General features: G+C 36.4%; 1 long non-coding RNA gene across 1 annotated transcript in view; it reads right to left on the minus strand.

Moving 5' to 3' along the window:
• Positions 1 to 471: 471 nt before the first annotated feature.
• LOC128209658 (uncharacterized) overlaps positions 472 to 24,489 on the minus strand; it is a 36,224-nt gene continuing 12,206 nt past the window's right edge. The window contains exons 2-3 of the long non-coding RNA XR_008257045.1: positions 8,646 to 8,850; positions 472 to 533 (exon numbers count right to left, since the gene is read on the minus strand). This is a non-coding gene — a long non-coding RNA (uncharacterized LOC128209658). The remainder of the gene's footprint in view (positions 534 to 8,645; positions 8,851 to 24,489) is intronic.

Raw genomic sequence — 24,489 nt, forward strand, 5'->3', positions numbered from 1 at the left:
GCAAAATCATTCTATTGATCTATTAAGCTGCTATGACACCATTTTATTTACCTCTCCTGATGGTTTAGAAAATCTAGAATAAATATAACAGGTTCCCAATGATCTCTGTCAAATATTATCTGATAAACAAATCTTAATGTCTATTACAAAGATCATTGCCTAATATACAATGGCTTTATAATAGAAACCAACCTTTGGCACTGTATCAATGGATTACTGGTTAGGATAGAAATCATGGCACTATTCAGTAGCATTTACATCAATTTTGATGTTAGTATTTAAGCTTTTTTGTTAAAACAGGCAAGAACTGACATCATATAGTCATGGGTTTTTATTTAGGGACTTTGCAAGGCACTTAAAGTGACCATGTACACAAAACTTATTTTAAAAAGTTTATACTTACTTCTTTTAGCCTGATTGTGACAAAAGCGGATTGCTTATTACAATCACTCTGGAGTCTGTTTCCCCAGGGCCCACGATTACAAACAGTCTCAAGTCCAACTCCAATCTCAGACTCAGAAAAGCCATTTTTTCTGAATAAAAAAGAATAATCTTTATTTCATTCGTTTTACAAACATAAAGGTTAATAATTGTACAATCAAGTTACTGTAAATTTTGAGAGGCCATGAAAAAGTCCTCCTGGTGGGGCGCGAACCCATAACCACTTGAGTAAAAGGTCACCTATACCACCAAGTGAATTTGGAATCAAGTGTATCATCTATGGCTTGTCAATTGACTTCACACAGCAAAGAAACCCCAACTGAAGCCGGCAGCAATTTGAGGGTATTCTTTTACATACCAAGTGGAACTTCTAGTCTGTATAGCGGCGGTCTCATCACCCTGTAGAGCATCCATACATGCAATATTTACAGTGGTTTCTCTTCAATCATTTATATTAAATCATACCTTTAATTTACACCTTCTTTAGAACCGTGCGGTTACAAATGAAACTCTTTGAACAGATGCAACTTACTGTCACTGGCTGCCATTGAGGTGGCATAAATTGACTATTTTCGGTGCAAAATGATATTGCGATCATTCTTTGTTTAACTGATTGATGAGCAGGTTTTACTAATTTTATTTGTTTACAGTTTCACTGCATAAATATAATTTAACTATGTATGGGGCATGATCATAATAACATGTACGGTAATCTCTTGAGTATGGAAAATTTTCAAGATTATAGAAGCGGAAACGAACCAAATGTAATTTTATGATCTTCCATGGAAATTGTTTGTTTTAGTTTACACACTATATATTTTACAACAATTGTGAAGAAAGTTTGATAACTTATAATAAGTCACTCTCATTGGCACGATGTTGCGTGAGAGTGTGTTCTTGTGTTGTGGGGGAAACCGGAGTACCCGGAGAAAACCCACTTGTCCGACTTAGTGGTGACCACAAACCACTCACATGCGCCCAGGCCGGGAATCAAACCTGTGTTGCCTTGGTGATTGTTTGTTTAAGACCCATACAGCAGATTTAGTACAGTACATATATATATATATATTTTTAATTTGTGCTCAAAATATTGCCAAGTCACGCAGTGTAAGTAGTTGTTTATTTCAAATCATCATCTCTATTATTTCTGCATCTAGTGACTGTCGTAAAATGAGAAAAATATGCTGATTCTTGTCAAAGATTTTTTTTATACAATACAGTTCCAAGAAATACCTTGTAAAACATATCAGCTTTCACATTAGATGGCACCTGAGCGCAGTCTTATATATCATATAAATAAAGATTTTTCTTAAGGAATAAATGCTCCAATTTCCAGTAATAGTTCTCTATATATGCAGTCATTTTTGTTCATCATTATACAGCATTAGAAAAAGCAATAATTTGATACAATCATTTTAAAACTTTTAATATTAACAAAAATATTCACATGCTTAAGTGCACATACAGACTTATTAAAACTTTGACGGTGACTGGCAGTTTCTTGGACATTGGTCAAGCATACATGTAGTCACATACTTGTCAAGGTATTTAACACAATGTAATTCAAAGAAAACCTTGAACCATATATTAGTTTTCACATTTAATAGGTAACATTTAGTGGCACCTGAGCTGAGGTCTTCTAATTATATTACTAGCTAAAGATGTTTTTCTTTGAAAATAAATGTTTGTTTTTTTTCAGTAATAATTCTCTAGTCATTTTGCTTATTGGTATAAATATAATACAGAAATAGAAAAAAACCCTGCAATTTGATATAATTGCTATAATATCTTACCGCACAGAGTCAACCACATGATTAAATGCAATCTTATTATGTTTAAAGTTGACTTTTAGTTTCTTGAAGATATGTCAATCATACAATGATCAATCATTCATCATGAGCGCCCTTGTCCTTCAGTCTACACCACCTGACCTGGCTACATGCTACACTACCGGACATGGCTACATGCTACACCACCTGACCTGGCTACATGCTACACTACCGGACATGGCTACATGCTACAATACCTGAACTGGCTACATACTACACCACCTGACCAATCAGGCTACACCACCTGACCTGGCTACATGCTACACCACCTGACCTGGCAACTCGCTACACCACCTGACCTGGCTACTGTCTACACCACCTGACCTGGCTACTGTCTACACCACCTGACCTGGCTACTGGCTACACCACCTGAACTGGCTACAGGCTACACCACCTGACCTGGCTACAGGCTACACCACCTGACCTGGCTACACCACCTGAACTGGCTACATGCTACACCACCTGACTTGGCTACTGGCTACACCACATGACCTGACTACATGCTACACCACCTGACCTGGCTACAGGTTACACCTTCTGAACTGGCAACTTGCTACACCACCTGACCTGGCAACTCGCTACACCACCTGACCTGGCTACTGTCTACACCACCTGAACTAGCTACATGCTACACCACCTGACCTGGCTATTCCACCTGACCTGGCTACATCACCTGACCTGGCTACTGGCTACACCACCTTTCCTGGCTACAAGCTACACGACCTGACCTGGCAACTCGCTACACGACCTGACCTGGCAACATGCTACACCATCTGACCTGGCAACTGGCTACACCACCTGACCTGGCTACACCACCTGACCTGGCAACTGGCTACACCACCTGACCTGGCTGCTGGCTACACCACCTTTCCTGGCTACAAGCTACACCACCTGACCTGGCAACATGCTACACCATCTGACCTGGCAACATGCTACACCACCTGACCTGGCTACACCACCTGACCTGGCAACTGGCTACACCACCTGACCTGGCTGCTGGCTACACCACAGACCTTTCTACACTACCTGACCTAAGAACATTGGCATCAATTATTGAATACACCACTTTTCTAGCCAAATTATGTGTGAACAATTTGCCTGCCATCTTTGGCATAAATATGGTAATTTCTTATACATCATCAATTCCCCCCCCCCCCCCACTGGGATGACCATTGGATTGGCATTTCACAAGGATATTTTGAAAATAACCCCTTTTGTCAAGTAACTGTACTGTCATATAGTTAGTATTGTCCCTGTGGAATTGCTGGTGTTGGGAATAAACAGTTAATTGTGCATCAATCAGTTAATTGATCGAAATTCAACTGCTATCTGTTAATAGACAGTGACTGTCTAATTTCATAATACCACAGGTACATCAATGTTTTCAGTTTGTATGGCATGATAACCCTGTGTTTATTCAACCATTTCATTGAAATGATATGATCCCTTATTATCTATCAACTTATTTTGAACAGACTGTTATAATTGACTGATAAATGCTGATAAATACCCCTTGGCATCTATAAAATGCTTATAAAAATGGCATAACTGTTGATTTTTGTACCTGTACATAGAATTGTTTGTGGGTGACATGAACATAATGTAATATCCATTTATCACATAGGAATGAACAACAGGTCTGGTTTCTTTTTAAATAACATAATAATTACTTCTAAACAGACTGTCATAAAACCAAACACAATTTTTATTTCTTTTTTGATAATGCTTTTAATTTCCACAAGGTGTTGACATGATTATGACCAATCAATGATTCTCTTGCATTAGTTCAATGAGATAACTGGACATATTATTATGTAACCATATAGAACAGGCTAGCATAGAGCTATTGGTGCCAAACACTAAGTTAAAGATGCTTCACTTAACAATTAAATCAGCTGATGTCCAGTTAATGCCAAAAAAACTAAGGTAAACATTAATTATTGGGCATGTAACCAAAGTATGGGTCTCTTGTGAAATATTAGTAGTAATTAAAGCCAGGGAATACTGGCTGAGTCATTGCTTTCTCCCAATAATTTGGTCAAACCAATAAGAAGGGTACTACTTTTTTGATTTACTATATAAGTATTGGCACTTAAAAAAGATTAGGCAGTTGGTCTCTTGGTTGAACTAAAGCAGTGGGGATTTCAGTCACATGTCTCCTACACTAGACAGACACGACACATTGCTCCGCCCCTTTTTCACAGATTTGTGCATTGTGACCATTTGCAGATTAAGATCTTCAGCCAGATAGAAACTTATATTTATGCAATAATCCCAGGAAGGAATAAATCAGATTACTAATATAGGTAAATGACCACCAAAAAGGTTTTCAAAAATCATAATATTTTTATAGAGCCTATGATTCCACAGCAAGATATGTGGTTAATAAAGAAGAACAGAACAGAAAGATGATTTATTTGGATTTAAACATATTGTTTCTCATCCATACAAATAATTATAACACAACATGATGGTAATTAAATACAAATAATACAGAAACAAAACATATTAATACAAACAAGTGTAATTAAAGGATAGTATTTATAAGCGAATTTCTTATTTCATTAGCTTTGCTTATATATGTACACAATCGATTTAATAAACTCTCTCTGACATTCATCTGCTGATTAAATGGCAAAAAAACAATCATGATATATTCAATATCCTTTAAATGAAAATAAATCGGTCAGTTCCTCTTATTTTAAGTGTCATTAAAAATCCTGATTACTATGCCTGATAAAAAGCTAATTTTTCACTGAACCTGCTAATCTTTTTTAATGATTGTTATTACATTGCCTTCCTATTCCTAATGACGCAAGTCCTGAATCCTGTTTTCTGGTTCCTGTTTTTTTTGGTTTGATTAGAAGTGTTGCCAAGTTAAAAGTTATACAAGAAATTGTAGGTGATTATTTTTGCATACTAAACATGTATATAGACAATGGTCAGATGTGACAAGCAACCAAAAATGAATACATTTTTTTTCAAAGCCTTTCAGAGGGAACCCGAGGCACTTGGTCAATCCAGCCTCCAAATTATACCTTGAGGAGAAGGGGGCAGTATTCATAAAACTTTTTTTTTTGTTTCTTAACTTAAGTCAATTTCCTTTATTTTTCATGGTCAAATTACAAGAAAAGTTTACATATTTATATTACTTTTTATAAAACTATAGAAAATAAATTATTATTTTATTATAATTTCATATGATAAGAGTCTAAGATACATTATTTAGGAAAATGACTAAGTTAGGAAATGATGTTATATGAATACGGTCCCTGATCATCCTGGATTTGGACATTAGATGAGACCAAAAGGGCCCCAGCTCATCCCCAACCCTCCCATTCCAGAAATACCAAATGTGGTATTTTGAGATTCTACAGCTGATGTTTTGATGTAATACCTCAATATCCACTATAGAGTGCATGAAACCTGATGTAATACCAGCATGGTCAATGTGGTCTTTGGGCCAATAAACAAGGCTGTGTTGCCCAAATAGCCCAGCTCCATGACTGGAGCATTGAAATATCACAATGGTCACTTCTGTATTGGCGATGATGTATGGACCATAAACGTTGCTGATAAATAGATACATAGATGGCAGAATGAGATTGCAACCAATAAATACTGGTTTTATGAACATGTACATTGTAGTACTTTGTGTATCTTAAAGTCTAAATTACTCTCTTGATAATAACATTTACGCTCACCAATACAAAGATCCTGACATCAGATTCATTTAGCAGATTATGTTTTGGTTCATTTTCACTTTCTTAACCGAATTAGATGAACATCTTATCAAAATCAATCTTCAATTATTGGATTTTCTTATTCTGCTTTGAAGTTTCCAGTTCAAGACTAATATGCTTGAAATCCAGTGATGTCATTCTAGTTAAAATTATGCAACAATCAACTGAATATCTGAATTTTTCATCAAAATGATTCAACCATGAAAATAAAACCTGTCAGTAAAAGCTATTATCAAAGTGTAATTTATCATTAGTGTGAAGTTCCTTGGAGGTATGGGTCCAATTTCCATGTTACAAAGCCCTCTTTAGGTAAGACCTGATTAAATTGGCTACCAGCAAACTCCGAAGTGGTGATTTTCGCCACAATAGCCAGAAAGTAATGACTTTGTTACCTGTGGCTAAAAGTGATGACTGACTTAATTGGAAATAAAATGCCTTAGATCAGAATGTGTAAGCAGTCAGACCTTGAGAAAAAAAATTGAAACTGGATGAAATATACAATTGCACTTTATTACAAAGTTAAAACAAAAACAACAACAACAATAGTAATGATTATTATAATAAAAACAACAACAAATACAATAATTTAATAATAATAATAATAATAATAATAATAATAATAATAATAATAAAAATAATGATAATAATAATAAAAAAAATAATTATTATAATAATAATGATTGCATTACCAGTAAAACACTAATATAATACAGAACTAATGGCATTCTCTCAGATTGCATGAACCTGTTACCTGAAGAAATATGGCATCGAATAAATGAACCTGTCATAATCACTTATTATCTGAAGCAAAAAGACTCTAGCTGAGAGCTAAATGGAAATGCATGGAAAGTTCAAAGGCTTTAAGCTAATACCACAAAACACTCTGGCAATAAACAAACACTTGGGATTTTAATTTTAATTTCAGTGACCTGCATAAAAACTCTCCACTCTTTGAAATCAGATTTCCTCATATCCCTGTGGCTTTTCCATCATCTTAACAATGGATATTAGATACATCTTCAACCCCTCTGCACATTTAATTAAAGTATGGTAGATTGGCCAAAAGAAGTATTTACCTTTTCAAGTCAGACTTCAAGTTATTGTGATTTTACTTCAATAGACAATTCAGATCCCAATAAATTCTGTGAAAAAGGCCTTTTTTAATGATTTTAGCACAATTTTTCCTTCGTAAATATTTACAAAGCTAATTCAATAGCAGGAAGTATGCCACTTGACAAACATGGCCAGTATTTGGTTTGTTAACATTCAAGAACAAATAAACATCACCTGAGCATCAAATAAAGTGAGGTATTGTTTGTTTATTGGGCAACTTTAATGGAATAAACATCTTAAACCTAAAAGGACAGATATCATCTGAACATGGACAGGCCCAGATTCAGATTGTGTTGTAAGTTCGGGGTTGCAATTTTTGGAAGTCACAGGGCCCCCTTCCCCAGCACCTGTGAAAGGGAGTTCTTTGGGCTATTTTAAGTATAAAATAGAGAATTGTATTCATATTTTGTTTTTCAATAAGAACAAAAAAAGAACACTTCAACAGTTTTTTTTTTTGGGGGGGGGGGTGGGTGGGGGGGGGGTGGCGCACACAGAGTATGCCCCGACCCATCTCCTTCAAATCTAGAACAGCTAGTGAGGCCACAGGAGGTCGGTTGTTTGTCTAATATTCGGCGCTCCATTTGTCAACTCTTGCTCTAAGGCTTGAGTGTTTAAGGTAAGCACAAGCCAATGACAAAGACGTCATGTTGACATCAAGTGGTATTCTACATAGATATTACCAGTAAACAAACTTTTATTGTTGACTAATAGTTGTTCCAGGAGCAAACATTCTAAATTAAACATTTGTACACTGTATCATCTTCTAAGGACACAGGTGCTAAAATAACTTTTTAATGAATTTATGTTAACTTTAATGTTATACCTTCAGAAAGTTATTCGTTATTTAATAACAAAGATCGTGAAGGCCATATAGCTTTTAAAGGGAAATATCCATATTGCTGCAAAAAATGAGCACTGAGTCTCATGAATTTATATCTGTATTTCACCCATCACTGATGTAAATATTTGAGCCCTCATAGTTGATTTGTCAAGAATCATAATTTCCAATACCTACAACAAAGGATTGTGACAAATTCCAAATCCAGCAACTTTTGAGTTCAAAGTGTGACCTTGACCTTTGAGTTGAGATCATGTTCTTTTAGTGACACACCTTTCAGTGGTTCTATACAATTCTGCAATTATGTTAAGATTGATCGAAATCCCATAAATTGTACCTCATTTATGGCTGTGACAGTATTCAATAAGTTAATCTACAAATAAATTGTATCAGGGCCTCAAGATGAATGCTTTAATTATGATCATGGAACAGTGAAAACTAAGTATACACTGTTTTCATTAGTCTTAGATATAAAATGCTGTATACTCATGTGCATTTTTGTCTCATGTATTTGTAAATAAACTCTTAACTCTCTAAAAGAAAAAAACAATCTCAGGGATATTTGCTTTTAAATCTTGAGTGAAAGTTTGTACGAAATGAAATTAGTGATGCTCCCTTGAGATTGTGGTCAGGAAAATTGCACAGAGATGCACCACTTGTTTACAGAACTTTACAAATTACCTATAAAATCCAATTATCTCTGCCATTTAATGTTGAAACCAGCCTAACAATACACAAGTGGTCAGTGTGGCTATCGGATCCAGGCTAGTTCGTCAAGGCCACTGCACCGTTTGATCATTAAAGGCGTCTTGTCAGTGATTACTGGTTGTTTTTGGTGATTAAATCTGTTCTGGTCGACTGGTACCTCAGATATCCAGACTGGTTTCTGTGAGAATTCAAGCAAACATGTTGTAATTAGAAGAAACAGGAACTATGTATTTTGCATGGTCATGTTAGTGTGTTGTGGCTGGACTGGCCAAGGATGGCCCTGGGTCAAGAGGACTGGTGGTTTCAAAGCTGCTGGCTCATCCATCAAACCCCGGCTATCAATGGACTGCCAGTCTGGTTTGTGTATCCAGCTGGGTTATACATTATCATACATCAGAAAGAAAATATCTTTATACTGAGTGTATCAAAATAATTATCCTATGCAGTACAATGTCTGGTCTCTGTATTAAATATGCTAAATCATGAAAATAATGGCGACTGAAGGTCAAACTATGAGAGGAAGCCAAACTGACATTTGCCAGTCTAACCCCTACAAAACGTAAATAGCCAACATCACACTATAACACTATTAATATTTAAACATGGAAAGAGGCAAAAGTCTGAAAGTTCATAGCAAATGAAGTGATTATACATTGCAGGAAAATGGGAGACAATCAGACAACAAATTGGTCAGCATAACCTTTAACTGTTGCCTGTTTTTCTAATTAAATCTCCAGCATACTAGCTGTTATCTTAATAAGAGCTTCCTGGACAAAGTGCAAAATGGCAATAGGTCAATGTTCATGTTCACAGACTGTTTTGTCATTACTGTTCTCTGAAAATGCTGCAAACTTGCAGAAACGCCAGGGCACTATAGCAAAAAGCTGCTAATAAAAGTATCACTTTCTAAAGCATGTTTTTGAATAATTAACATTACTATCCAATCAGGGATAAGATCTGTTTATACTGGGGATACTAAATATAACTCAAAGAAGAATTGAAGTCTTAAATAGCATACCTTACTCAGACCTTGCCGAGGGTCAGGACTGACCTTACTCAGACCTTGCCTAGGGTCAGGACTGACCTTACTCAGACCTTGTCGAGGGTCAGGATTGACCTTACTCAGACCTTGCCGAGGGTCAGGACTGACCTTACTCAGACCTTGCCGAGGGTCAGGACTGACCTTACTCAGACCTTGCCGAGGGTCAGGACTGACCTTACTCAGACCTTGCCGAGGGTCAGGACTGACCTTACTCAGACCTTGCCGAGGGTCAGGACTGACCTTACTCAGACCTTGCCCAGGGTCAGGACTGACATTACCCAGACCTTTCCGAGGGTCAAGAGTGACCTTCCTTGCTGACCTTACCGAGGGTCAGTAGTGACCTTGCTGAGGGTCAGTTTAAAGACATGAGCTTATAGAAGTTGCTCCTTTTGATTATAATATACATTGTAATATATCCTTGATGGTTCTGCAAATTATGAGCCACATTTGCATTTTTTCAGGGTCATTTTTACTTTCAACATGAAGAATTAAATTGAAGTTCACAAATATCATATTTTCAGATAACTTTAACCAAGTATCTCCTCAGGAATCCTATTCTTTGATAATTTACATAGCATTTGAGAGAGAGAGAGTATCTCCTGTTTTAATGTTCCTTTCTGTCAATTTTACCAGAACAGAGTATATAATAAACAGGTATTTTATTGCTAACACAAGTCTTTTGCTGTTCCCCAAATGCAGATTCTGACAGGTGTTTCATTAACCAACTATGATTAAGTTAATCATGACAAAATGAAGTCACCATAGCTGAAATTGATCAAACGCCAAATTAAATAAATGAACTTCATCATCCATTGCACATTTTATTACTCATATTAACATCATAAAGGGGCAGTAAATGGCAGCAATATTTCAAGAGATCATTTTCAACCCTAGCTAAACACCTGAGAGTTATGGCCTCAGCGCCAATGTAATATCTATCACATGTGATGACATCAAACACATTATATTAGCTGGTATGTAATCCCTTAACTCAAAATACATGTGTTAATTAGCCAAATTACAACTGTTAGGATTTTATGTACACGCTCTCTCTCCGGATTTCTCAGGAAAAGGTGACAGGTGCCCCTTTAACAGAACACTTCCCGATTGTTTGAAGTAGGTAATGGCCATTGAAAGCGCTGTCATTTCTGGCTCATCAATGATGTCATATACAAGCAGGATTTTAACAATTTTCCCCAAGGTCTTTGATTCAGGCTTAGTGGCCGATGATTTCTACATAAGCAGAATACTAACAATTCCAGTGGGGAATAGTTAGCCTATCTGTGAATTCCCCCACAATTTTCCACAGCCCATTACTTCCAGGGGTAAATTCTATCAGGGGCTTATATCACCTCTAATCAAAAGGCCGCAAAGGGACCCCTACGGGCTATGCATTTTTACAAACAATTGTGCAAGCCTCGGTAACTCCCATAGCTAATGAAATTATCAACTCCCATTGGATGCTTTTCACAACCCAGAGAAAGAAAATGTTTACCCTTGTTAGATGTTTTATACACCTGTGAATTGATTAAGAGAAATCAAACACCTAGCCATGAAGACAATTTGACAATACACATCCTCGGCTTTACAGACTAACTGTTACCACACAGACCCCCTGGGTCCTACTGCTATTCCCTAAACACTTCTTAATAACACCATCTTTATTAAAGTCAAATTAGTTCCAATTCTAGATTCAGTAACAGTAATTATCTGCCTTTGAAGAAACAAAGTTATGTAACCCCTTTCCAACTTAAGTTTGCCTCTAAGAAGACAAATTAGTAACACAACATTAACCTAAATATTGCCAGGAAGTCCACTGTATTTCATTCAAGTACAGAATGACCAGTAAAAAGAAAACATGTACAATTTTACCAGCCAAAACATACATGTACAATTTCATGGACATGTACAATTAAAATTAACTTTAAAAACAATTTGAAAATGTGCAAAAGTCATTGAAACAAAAACTATGATATGGATCCAATTAAATAGTTTTTGTATTTTTTCAGACATTTTAATAAATTGTAATGAAACTACTGCTATATCTGAGTGTGCATTTTTGTCGGTCAATGGACAAAATATTATTTCCCTGATTCACATTGCAAGCTGACCCCTCAAAACTATAAACAACAACAACAATGTTATTAAAATCCTATCCTTGACCCTTAAAACCCCAGGACTCCTACACCACTTTCAAAGCAGCCCTTTAAAACCATACTCAAAGCTTTAAAAAGAAAGCCATGAGAAATCAATTATCTGCCGGTCCTTTTTCCCCCTGGATTGCCATCCATCAGGGATGTCAGGTTGTATTTTTCAGCAAATTACATCCTGTGTGTGTGTTTGAGAGCTGGTCATTACAGGGGGCAGTGTGGCCGGAGATTGTAATGACCACCTTTCAAGGTCGCTGTCAGATCAACCCTCACATAATTGTAACCGGACCTCAAATAGTGAACTGTGGGCATTTGTTTGGAATTATACAAACAATTCTTTCAAATTTTTGTGCAATGCATAACAAAATGTCAATACCTTGTTTGCAAATTAACTTAGCATTTCAAGTTGTTGTGCCCAAATTGGTAAATGCTTCATTTAGACCTGTCTTTACATCCCACATCAAAAAAGCTGACTGCAGCCATAAGTGATTAAGTGTATATGTTTTGATGCATCACCAGGTACTTACTTCTGAAGAGTGCTTTATCCCCTTCCCCCTCCCCCTTCCCTTCCCCCTTGCAAAGCATCCATGTACAGTTTGAACATTGGTTTCAAATCAACCCATCAGTTAAATCTCAGCTTTAAAGAACAACAGGGTGACTACATGTATAACAAATTCCTTTGAAGTGCTTAAAAATTCTTGTTGGAAGGTTGGAAGCCACCTTTGGGGCAGTTAAAATATATTGACTGCCTCCCTATCTGAGACACCTGTACTGAAGGATGCCAATACTGCCAATACTGCCAATGCAGCTTAACAAGAGTGCAGAGAAATGACCAAACGATCTTCTGTTATTTTTCAGTAAAAAAGGGGCATAACTCAACAGTAATTTAAGCCAGAGTTATTTACATGTGCATATTGTCTCAAGAAACATGTGTACCATGTTGCGTTTGAATATCTTGAAGTATTTTTTGAGTTATGGCCAAGGTTGCAGTTTTCATTGCTGGAGATAATGATGCCTAGGCAATTATAATACCTTGTATTTTTTTGAAAAAAACCCCAGACTGATTGGAAATGGATATCAATATCTATATGGTTGCTTGCTCTAGCCCGGGCTCACCAAACTTCCTGAGTATAATGTCCATTCACAACACTGGCTCAGTTGTTATGGTAATCAAATTAAAGCTGGAAATTAGACATTTTTCACAGATTAATTGATAAGGCTCCCCCCTCAGAGGTGGGGATAATGTAGCTGGAATGGAATTAGTGCACACATCAAAGCCAGGACCTGTCACCTTTCTGACCTTGATGCATGGATTCTGTCGTGGCCAATGAAATGTCCTTGAAATTTCCGCAGTATAATGACCTCTTGGGTAAGAAAAAAATACTTTTGTTTAGACCAAAGGGGAAATTCATGAAACATCTTAAGTTATTTCCATATTCTCATTAATCAGAGGTTTGATAATGATTAATCTAACTGTTAGGCATAGCTTAATCCCTCTGGTGAAGAGAATGCATTTCCATAACTTAAGACCTTTTCCTAATTTAAGTATCTCATTGGTCATAAAATACAATATCTTGATAATATTAAGCTTCATCTTCAACTTGAAATTTTGAAGTTGATAATATTAAAAATACTTTACTTTCATTATACTTTAAACAAAGTTCAAACTTTTGTGTATGTTTTTTCTTTAATCTTTTAATTTTCACATAAAATACTTAAAACTAAATGTGTTTATACCATAGCATGCAACTGTATTGATAAAGTCATATCATATTTTGTTAAATCTAATACCAAAAACTTGACGAATGGTTTTAACTGTCTTGCATAAGTCGTGTCATCAACCATTTTTTTTTTTCATGTATTGCAATTGAGAAGTTATGATAATACTTTTTTAAAGATAAAATCACTATTTTGTAATTTAATGCAACCACAGAGATCATATCTTCTTGATATGCGATAATAATTTGTAAAAGTGATTGTACATGAAGATTACACTTAATCCCTTTAGTTTATCATTTCTTCGTCATCTTGAGAGCCCATTTCCGGAGGTCTATTGTGGATAAACGCATTGAAATATTGATTTTAATTAAACTGACAGATTTGAGAAGACATTCATTTGTGAATGACAAATACACAACACCGGATATTTGAGGAAATTGAATTGTTTGCATAATTCTTGAAGAGTATTTGATTTTTTTTTTCATTTTGTTGAATATCATTTTTTATCAATAGACTTAATAACTTACATGTAGAAAATAAAGTTACCACGTGTAATCAATTTATAACAATGCAACACAATAACACAACAAATAGGTAAAAAAAAGAGTAAAAATTAACCTTCCAGTTTTTTAGCTTTTAATTTTTTTTGGTTTATACTAATTTATTTTAGCTAGATTGTGACAAAAGCTGAGCTTATAGAATCACTCTTGAGTCGGTTTCCTGGGCAAAAACTAGTACTGTGTCCGTTTTGAAAGGCCATGAGAAAGTAACCCTGGTGGGGATCAAACCCACAGCCTTTTCAGTGAGATGCAGACCTATACCACTAGACCTGATGCTCTCACTTTTCCATGTCAAACGCAAAGGATTCCATTTATATGTAATAAAAAAGTGTATACATATATATAGAGATCATACTTGTCCCCCTGATAAAATATAGTTTTACTTTACAATAAGCTATGTCCATTGACTAACTATGAGTAAGTGATGGGTGAAATACAGCTAATCTGTCATGCCTCTTTTGCCATTGAATTATTGGTCTAAGGGAAACAACTCCAAAAGGAAAATCCAGCATTTCTAGTCTATTTAGAATCTTCTTATGCTTGGAGTGGCTAAATCCTTGGCATGATGATACTCTTAAAATTGTTGGAACATAAAAACAAGCAATCTGTTTAGGATAAACACAAATTTACCAATAATTATATCCAAAAAAAGGTATTTTTCCTCTGCATGAAATAAGCAAATCCAGGCACGGTTAATGAGGATTGTCATTGGTAACTTGTCTGGGTTTTTTTTGCAATTAACAGGAGCAGATCCATACATTTAACAAGGGCAGATCCATACATTTAACAAGGGCAGATCCAGACATTTAACAAGGGCAGATCCATACATTTAACAAGGGCAGATCCATACATTAAACAGAAGCAATCCATACATTTAACAGGGGCAGATCCATACATTTAACAAGGGCAGATCCATACATTTAACAGGGGCAGATCCATACATTTAACAGATCCATACATTTAACAAGGGCAGATCCATACATTAAACAGGAGCAATCCATATATTTAACTGGGGCAGATCCATACATTTAACAAGGGCAGATCCATACATTTAACAGATCCATACATTTAACAAGGGAAGATCCATACATTAAACAGGAGCAATCCATACATTTAACAGGGGCAGATCCACACATTTAACAGGAGCAGATCCATACATTTAACAGGGGCAGATCCATACATTTAACAGATCCATACATTTAACAAGGGCAGATCCATACATTAAACAGGGGCAGATCCACACATTTAACAGGGGCAGATCCACACATTTAACAGGGGCAGATCCATACCTTTAACAGAGGCAGATCCATACATTTAACAGGGGCAGATCCATACATTTTACAGGGGCAGATCCATACATTTAACAGGAGCAGATACATACATTTAACAGGGGCAGATACATATGTTTAACAGGGGCAGATCCATACATTTAACAGGGGCAGATCCATACATTTAACAGGGGCAGATCCATACATTAAACAGGGGCAGGTCCATACATTTAAAAGGGGCAGATCCATACATTTAACAGGGGCAAATCCATACATTAAACAGGGGCAGGTCCATACATTTAAAAGGGCAGATCCATACATTTAACAAGGGCAGATCCATACATTTAACAAGGGCAAATCCATACATTTAACAGGGGCAGATCCATACATTTAACAAGGGCAGATCCCTACAATTAACAGGGGCAGATCCATACATTTAACAAGGGCAGATCCCTACATTTAACAGTGGCAGATCCATACATTTAAAAGGGGGAGACCCATACATTTAAAAGGGGCAGATCAATACATTTAACAGGGGCAGATTCATACGTTTAACAGGGGCAGATCCACACATTTAACAGGAGCAGATCCATACATTTAACAGGGGAAAATCCATACATTTAACAGGGTCAGATCCATACATTTAACAGGGGCAGATCCATACATTTTACAGGGGCAGATCCATACATTTAATAGGGGCTCATCCATACATTTAACAGGGTCAGATCCATACATTTAACAGGGGCAGATCCATACATTTAACAGGGGCTCTTCCATACATTTAACAGGGGCAGATCCATACATTTACAGGGGCAGATCCATACATTAAACAGGGGCAGGTCCATACATTTAACAGGGGCAGATCCATACATTTACCAGGGGCAGATCCATATATTTAACAGGGGCAGATCCATACATTTAACAGGGGCAGATCCATACATTTAACAGGGGCAGATCCATACATTTAACAGGGGCAGATCCATACATTTAACAAGGGCAGATCCATACATTTAACAGGGGAAAATCCATACATTCACCAGTAGCAGATCCATACATTTAACAGGGGCAGATCCATACATTTAACAGGGGCAGATCATTACATTTAACAGGGGCAGATCCATACATTTAACAGGAGCAGATCCATACATTTAACGGGAGCAGATCCATACATTAAACAAGGGCAGATCCATACATTTAACAGGGGCAGTTCCATACATTTAACAGGGGCAGATCCATACATTTAACAGGGGCAGATCCATACATTTAACAGGAGCAGATCCATACATTTAACAGGGGCAGATCCATACATTTAACAGGGGAAGATCCATACATTTAACAGGGGCAGATCCATACATTTAACAGGAGCAGATCCATTCATTTAACAGGGGCAGATCGATACATTTAACAGGAGCAGATCCATACATTTAACAGGGGCAGATCCATATATTAAACAAGGGCAGATCCATACATTTAACAGGGGCAGATCCATACATTTAACAGGGGCAGATCCATACATTTAACAAGGGCAGATCCATACATTTAACAGGGGCAGATCCATATATTAAACAAGGGCAGATCCATACATTTAACAGGGGCAGATCCATACATTTAACAAGGGCAGATCCAGGATTTGATGTTAGAGAGAGCCCACTCGAGGGACAAACCTTGAAGGAAACTAGAATTTTTCATTATTTCTAAAAACTAGAGCTGTCACAGGAGTGACGAATACCCCCAAATGCCGCCTGGACACAGGAATGGCAAACCATTCCTTTGAAAAGAGGCCATAACTCCAAGGTTACTGCACACTGCATCTTCTTTTATCATGCATGTATTGTTTTATTTAAATCTGTAATTTAGAAGTTACACTGCTGACAAGAAAAACTAGCTTATCCACCTGGGAATAAATCCCGGGACTGTTCCTGTAGCCGAATTAACAAGTCCATCTGACAGGTCAATATTTGTAGTAAGCACTACTGTGGCAAATATGCCATACTTAAGTTCTGCTGGTATTCCACTGGCATCTGGTTCAAATGAAGCATGCTGGATTTGTTTTGTTTGTTCATCTTTCCAAGTGTCAATTACCAAAGGTAAATATTTGCTCATTTAGTTTTTGAAGGATCTATCGAACTTGACCTGTATCTTCTGATGTTACACCTGTGTACCAAAAAATGTTCAAATCTGTCCAGCCTTTCATGAGTTATCGTCCGGAAACCATTTTTCTATTTTTAGTAACAGTGACCTTGACCCCACCAGCCCCAATATCAAACTTGATCTGTATCTTCTGATGTTACACCTGTGTACCAAAAATTGTTCAAATCCGTTTAGCCTTTCATGAGTTATCGGCCGGAAACCGTTTTTCTTTTTTTAGTAACAGTGACCTTGACCTTGGCCCCACCAGCCCCAATATCGAACTTGACCTGTATCTTCTGATGTTACACCTGTGTACCAAAAAAATTTTCAAATCTGTCAAGCCTTTCATGAGTTATCGTCCGGAAACCGTTTTTCTTTTTTTTAGTAACAGTGACCTTGACCTTGGCCCCACCAGCCCCAATATCGAACTTGACCTGTATCTTCTGATGTTACACCTGTGTACCAAAAAAATTTCAAATCTGTCAAGCCTTTCATGAGTTATCGTCCGGAAACTGTTTTTCTATTTTTAGTAACAGTGACCTTGACCTTGGCCCCACCAGCCCCAATATCGAACTTGACCTGTATCTTCTGATGTTACACCTGTGTACCAGATTTTTTTTAAATCTGTCTAGCCTTTCATGAGTTATCGTCCGGAAACCATGAATACCAACCGACCGACCGACCGACAAGCTCACTAACTTGATCTGTATCTTCTGATGTAACACCTGTGTACCAAAAATTGTTCAAATCTGTCTAGCCTTTCATGAGTTATCGTCCGGAAACCGTTTTTCTATTTTTAGTAACAGTGACCTTGACCTTGGCCCCACCAGCCCCAATATTGAACTTGACCTGTATCTTCTGATGTTACACATGTGTACCAAAAAAATTTCAAATCTGTCTAGCCTTTCATGAGTTATCGTCTGGAAACCGTTTTTCTATTCTTAGTAACAGTGACCTTGACCTTGGCCCCACCAGCCCCAATATCGAACTTGACCTGTATCTTCTGATGTTACACCTGTGTACCAAAAATTTTTCAAATCTGTCTAGCCTTTCATGAGTTATCGTCCGGAAACCATGAAAACCGACTGACCGACCGACAGACCGACAAGCTCACTCCTATATACCCCCTCAAACTTCGTTTGTGGGAGTATAATAAGTTCAATTTCGGAAGGCCAATCAATACATGTAGGGATGCTAAATTTCATCTCTGCCTTGTTGGAGGGTGACATCTGTATGATTATGTCAAATGATAGCTCACAGTACTCTTATCACTATTGACTTCAGGTTTTAATTTGTATCCAACAGTATATCCCATAAAAAAATTAGATATTGCCTACGTGATCCTTGGACATACTTCGAAATTAACAGTTTATCTAATGACGAAAAGACAAAAAGCCAGCTTATGCTTGGACCTACTTCCAATTTAACAGTATAACTCATGACAAAAACAGAAAAAATACCTGCGTACACAAGATAGCTCAACATGTAATAACGGTAAAACTGTGAGAAATTAACATGACATGACTGATCCAAGTAAAACATTGCAGACCATACGGAGAACAAAGAAGCTCAGGCTCACTCGTTGAATGTGATAAGCGCCACCACTGCACCATACCAGATATCTTCTGTTACCAATTTTAATAATTTTCCTCAATGTTACTCAATGCAGGGCCAATTGCTGAGAATTGTGCTCAAGTTTACAATGTTGTCAACATCATAATTGTTAACTGTCAAATCGTTTCTGCTCTAGAAGTTAATTATCTGTACTATTTCTTGTAAGATTTAAGACAATTGTTTCAGCGTTTTTTATTTATATTCAAATATGGCAGCACGTCATCAAATTTTCACTTTTAAAAGTAAACAAAAATGTCGTTAGTCACATTTTAACTTCAACATAGTTCTGAACAATCAACCCACTATTTCAAGTTTATTTTTTTTTATTTTTTTTTAAGTGATTCCATATCAACAGATAATTAAATAAGTACATAAATGGGGCTAAAGCAACAAGGTTTCAACTGTGTCTTTATTGAAAGTCAGTTAAAACCTTTCTCATTCACCTCCCAACATTAACTCCCCTATATGATAACACAGAAAAGGATGCCCATCACTTTCCGAAACCTTAAAAGTGTCTCAATCTAACGTATCCCTCAATTTTCAAAGCCAATGTTACATAGCCTTTCTATATTTGGTACTTTTTGCTGCTAACAGACGTTGCTCTGTTCAAATACAATTCCCTACCCCTGGCCAGAGCAACCTCCCAAGAAGCTAGTATTGAGCAACCCATGAGCCCATAATCTTCCTCTTGAGCCCAACAGGTCAACAAGCCCAGAAGCCCCTCTACCAGTACGAACCTTTTGTGATCTGCGCAAACAAGACCTGGTATTGTTAACTTAAGAGGAAATCAACAAAAAAGCAAGAGATACAGTTATAATAGAAACCATTTTGAATTGTGAATGCAAACCACAACTGTTCAGATACTGTTATTTTTGGATTTTTGACTCCAACTGAACTAGAAAAAAGCCACTAGCTAATTCAGGGAGGGCGAGGGGAAGGAGGGGTTAGCTGGCGCGTTATCCACTGACTTAAATTGTTAAATTGAAAATATGGTAGAAAGAATAAGAATAAAATATACCATTTAATGACTAACAATATACAATTATTTACTTATTAGCTGTTGAATATGCTGTCATATTGACCAAAAAAACATTATTGACCAAGTTGATTTTGCGGTCAATATAAACTGTATATTTCACAGCTAATATAAGTAAATAACTCTTTTATTACATGATGCCATATGATATTTTATGACGTCATATGATAAACTGTTTCCGACATGTCAATTATGAATTCATGAAACATATTGCATTTAAGAACTCATCAAGAGCATTAACTGCCTATCATGGTGAAATGATATGGTATCATGGCCCAACTATAGACCTAGTGGACACCAGTTTGAATCCTGTTGCTGGAGAAATATTTTCTGAATTTCTTCATTACTATATAATAATATTTAGAAAACTGATTTTATTATTCATTTATCTGAACTTATATCCTTGGTAAATTTTACAAATTTTAAAATTGATTACATGAAAATGGCCGACACACAACGCCACTTCAAGGCTAAGACAGTTATGATGATTTATTTAAGAAAACAAACAAACGCACTAACATTGTAAACATGATACTTCTATTCAATCAATCTAAAAAAAACATTTTTAATGCATTTCACTCCTCCGTTATTTACTTTCAATGCTGTGAGTGACAAGGCTTTTGTTAACATCTAATTTTCATTTTAGTTAAATCCATGTGTTTTTTTCTGACCAATTCTTATTGCTGAAATACAGCCTCATTCCAAACACTAAAACATATACTTCTTTCCCAGATGCAAAATTATTAGTCCTAATTAATGTTTAAAAAAACATAAATAAAAACTAATTTTTTTTTTTCATTTTTTGATAAAAAAATGGAGCCTAAGAAATTGTTTTCCTATGGATTTTTGTTATTTTGTTGCTTTTTTAAAGACACAAATTTGATCACATTCTTTCATCTTTTCTGTCTATTTTTTTAAAGCATTTCTGTTCATTTCTAAGCAAAAGCGAGTTTCCCAATTTGAGTGAAAATGCCATATTTATCTCAATTAGAAAGTCCCGTGCCTCATTCAAAAAACGGTGAAAGAACCACAACTTATTTTGACTTATTTTGGGAATGAAATATGTAGCTGCTGTTCCCCACCAAAGAATTATAAATTAATAACTAAACTTAATAATCTGGTAAACATACAAAGATAATAGTGTCTAATTATGTATGATTCGTCTGAATTAAGTAAATGTTTTACTTAAAGCTTATCTGCTATGTAGCAAGCTCTTAAGCTATTGTCAAGAAGAAAATCCCATCTTTTGCAATTCTTTCTAATAATATGGTAGCAAACAGCTATCGGATTTAAATTAAATACATTTGTAAATTTGATAATTATTTGTTGAACAGGCATCGCTGTTGGTCTGTTACACAAGCCGCCGGAAATTCACTGTCAATTTGACTGTTTTCTAATCCCAAAAGAAAACATTCATTGTAAAAATGAATGAGAAGAAAAGTGTGATATATTTGATCAAGGTTTTTAAACAATGTTTCAAAATAAACACATAACAAGAGTTAGATTCCCTAATGTTGGTTTTGAGATTTACCGCTAATTTCTATCAGTGATTTGACGTGAAATCAATATATTATAAGGCGCTATAGCATACAGTAAATATGGTACATACAATATTGGCCACATGGCAGAGGAGCCTCTAAGCTTTTCTGGGGGTCTTCTTAATGCCATAAAACTGCCGACACAAGGAAAACACCATGCACCTCAATTCTTTTGGTTATTTTTTTTAAATCGGAAAAAAACTGAGGACATAATAAATGCTTCTACATCCAACCAACAGGGTGGAACATGGATTCAGTTTTAGAGACACGGGTCATAACATTGGGGCACCACTGCGACATCAACTCACCCCAAGAACCTAAAGGTATATGGTTTAAGCTTTGGTTATATATAGTTAAAACATTCTGGTGTATTCAATTCATTTTTTAACTCTCCTACATTCAAAGGCAAAAAAGTTCAATTGGACAATTTAGGGAGGGGTGTGTGTGATGGCTGGTAATTATTAATATATCAACCATACGCATATTTTGTAAAAAGACTAGAAAGTTAATTTTCATTTCTTAATTTTGCTTTTCTGAGTCTGTCCCTAGATATTAAACCACATCTTTTAAAAATTTATACTCGAGGGAAGTGAACTTATAAGCACTTACCAGACAGTGTTATACTATGAACGCACATCCGCCGCCTACAGTGGACTGTTACATTATAAGCACTTACTGGACAGTGTACTCAGTGACAAGGCACAGCATGTTTAACAAGCTGGTTTTGACTGATTCCAGCCTTGAACAATCCTGTTTATAGGAATAAGGAGCAACAATATACACATGCCTTATGAAGTGAAAACACTGCCATGTCATGTCCAAAAACAGATTTATCGTAAACAACATCCAAAGTCAACACCATCGGTAGTCAACAACACCTGTAGTGCAGCACCTTCTCAATTGGAACTCCTAACACAATAGATCATGATGGTCACTGACATTTTTCATGCAATCATTGACTTCTTTAACAAGTAATCATGCCATTCACCTCAATGACAATATGAAGTTATAGTCACACAAGTATGATGTCAATCAATTATATTTCAATCCAATTTCTTGCTATTCCAGTAAGTGATAACAGAAAAGCATTACTATGAGGTATAGAGGGTGGAGGATCTAACTATTCCAATGAGTGATTACAGAAAGACATCATTATGAGGTATACAGTGTGGATGGTCTAACTATTCCAATGAGTGATTACAGAAAGACATCATTATGAGGTATACAGGGTGGAGGGTCTAACTATTCCAATGAGTGGTTACAGAAAGACATCATTATGAGGTATACAGGGTGGAGGGTCTAACTATTCCAATGAGTGGTTACAGAAAGACATCATTATGAGGTATACAGGGTGGAGGGTCTAACTATTCCAATGAGTGATTACAGAAAGGCATAATTATGAGGTATACAGGGTGGATGGTCTAACTATTCCAATGAGTGATTCCAGAAAGGCATCTTTATGAGGTATACATGGTGGATGGTCTAACTATTCCAATGAGTGATTACAGAAAGACATCATTATAAGGTATACAGGGTGGATGGTCTAGCTATTCCAATGAGTGATTACAGAAAGACATCAGTATGAGGTATACAGGGTGGAGGGTCTAACTATTCCAATGAGTGATAACAGGAAGGCATCATTATGAGGTATACAGGGTGGAGGGTCTAACTATTCCAATGAGTGGTTACAGAAAGACATCATTATGAGGTATACAGGGTGGAGGGTCTAACTATTCCAATGAGTGATTACAGAAAGACATCATTATGAGGTATACAGGGTGGAGGGTCTTACTATTCCAATGAGTGATTACAGAAAGGCATCATTATGAGGTATACAGGGTGGATGGTCTAACTATTCCAATGAGTGATTACAGAAAGACATCATTATAAGGTATACAGGGTGGATGGTCTAACTTTTCCAATGAGTGATTACAGAAAGACATCATTATGAGGTATACAGGGTGGATGATCTAACTTTTCCAATGAGTGATTACAGAAAGACATCATTATGAGGTATACAGGGTGGATGGTCTAACTTTTCCAATGAGTGATTACAGAAAGACATCATTATAAGGTATAGAGGGTGGATGGTCTAACTTTTCCAATGAGTGATTACAGAAAGACATCATTATGAGGTATACAGGGTGGAGGGTCTAACTATTCCAATAAGTGATTACAGAAAGATATCATTATGAGGTATACAGGGTGGAGGGTCTTACTATTCCAATGAGTGATTACAGAAAGGCATCATTATGAGGTATACAGGGTGGAGGGTCTTACTATTCCAATGAGTGGTTACAGAAAGACATCATTATGAGGTATACAGGGTGGAGGGTCTAACTATTCCAATAAGTGATTACAGAAAGACATCATTATGAGGTATACAGGGTGGATGGTCTAACTATTCCAATGAGTGATTACAGAAAGACATCATTATGAGGTATACAGGGTGGATGGTCTAACTATTCCAATGAGTGATTACAGAAAGACATCATTATGAGGTATACAGGGTGGATGGTCTAACTTTTCCAATGAGTGATTACAGAAAGACATCATTATAAGGTATACAGGGTGGATGATCTAACTTTTCCAATGAGTGATTACAGAAAGACATCATTATGAGGTATACAGGGTGGATGGTCTAACTATTCCAATGAGTGATTACAGAAAGGCATAATTATGAGGTATACAGGGTGGAGGGTCTAACTATTCCAATGAGTGATTACAGAAAGACATCATTATGAGGTATACAGGGTGGAG

Source organism: Mya arenaria, chromosome 11 (assembly GCF_026914265.1).
Source record: "Mya arenaria isolate MELC-2E11 chromosome 11, ASM2691426v1".
NCBI classification, from domain to species: Eukaryota; Metazoa; Mollusca; class Bivalvia; order Myida; family Myidae; genus Mya; species Mya arenaria.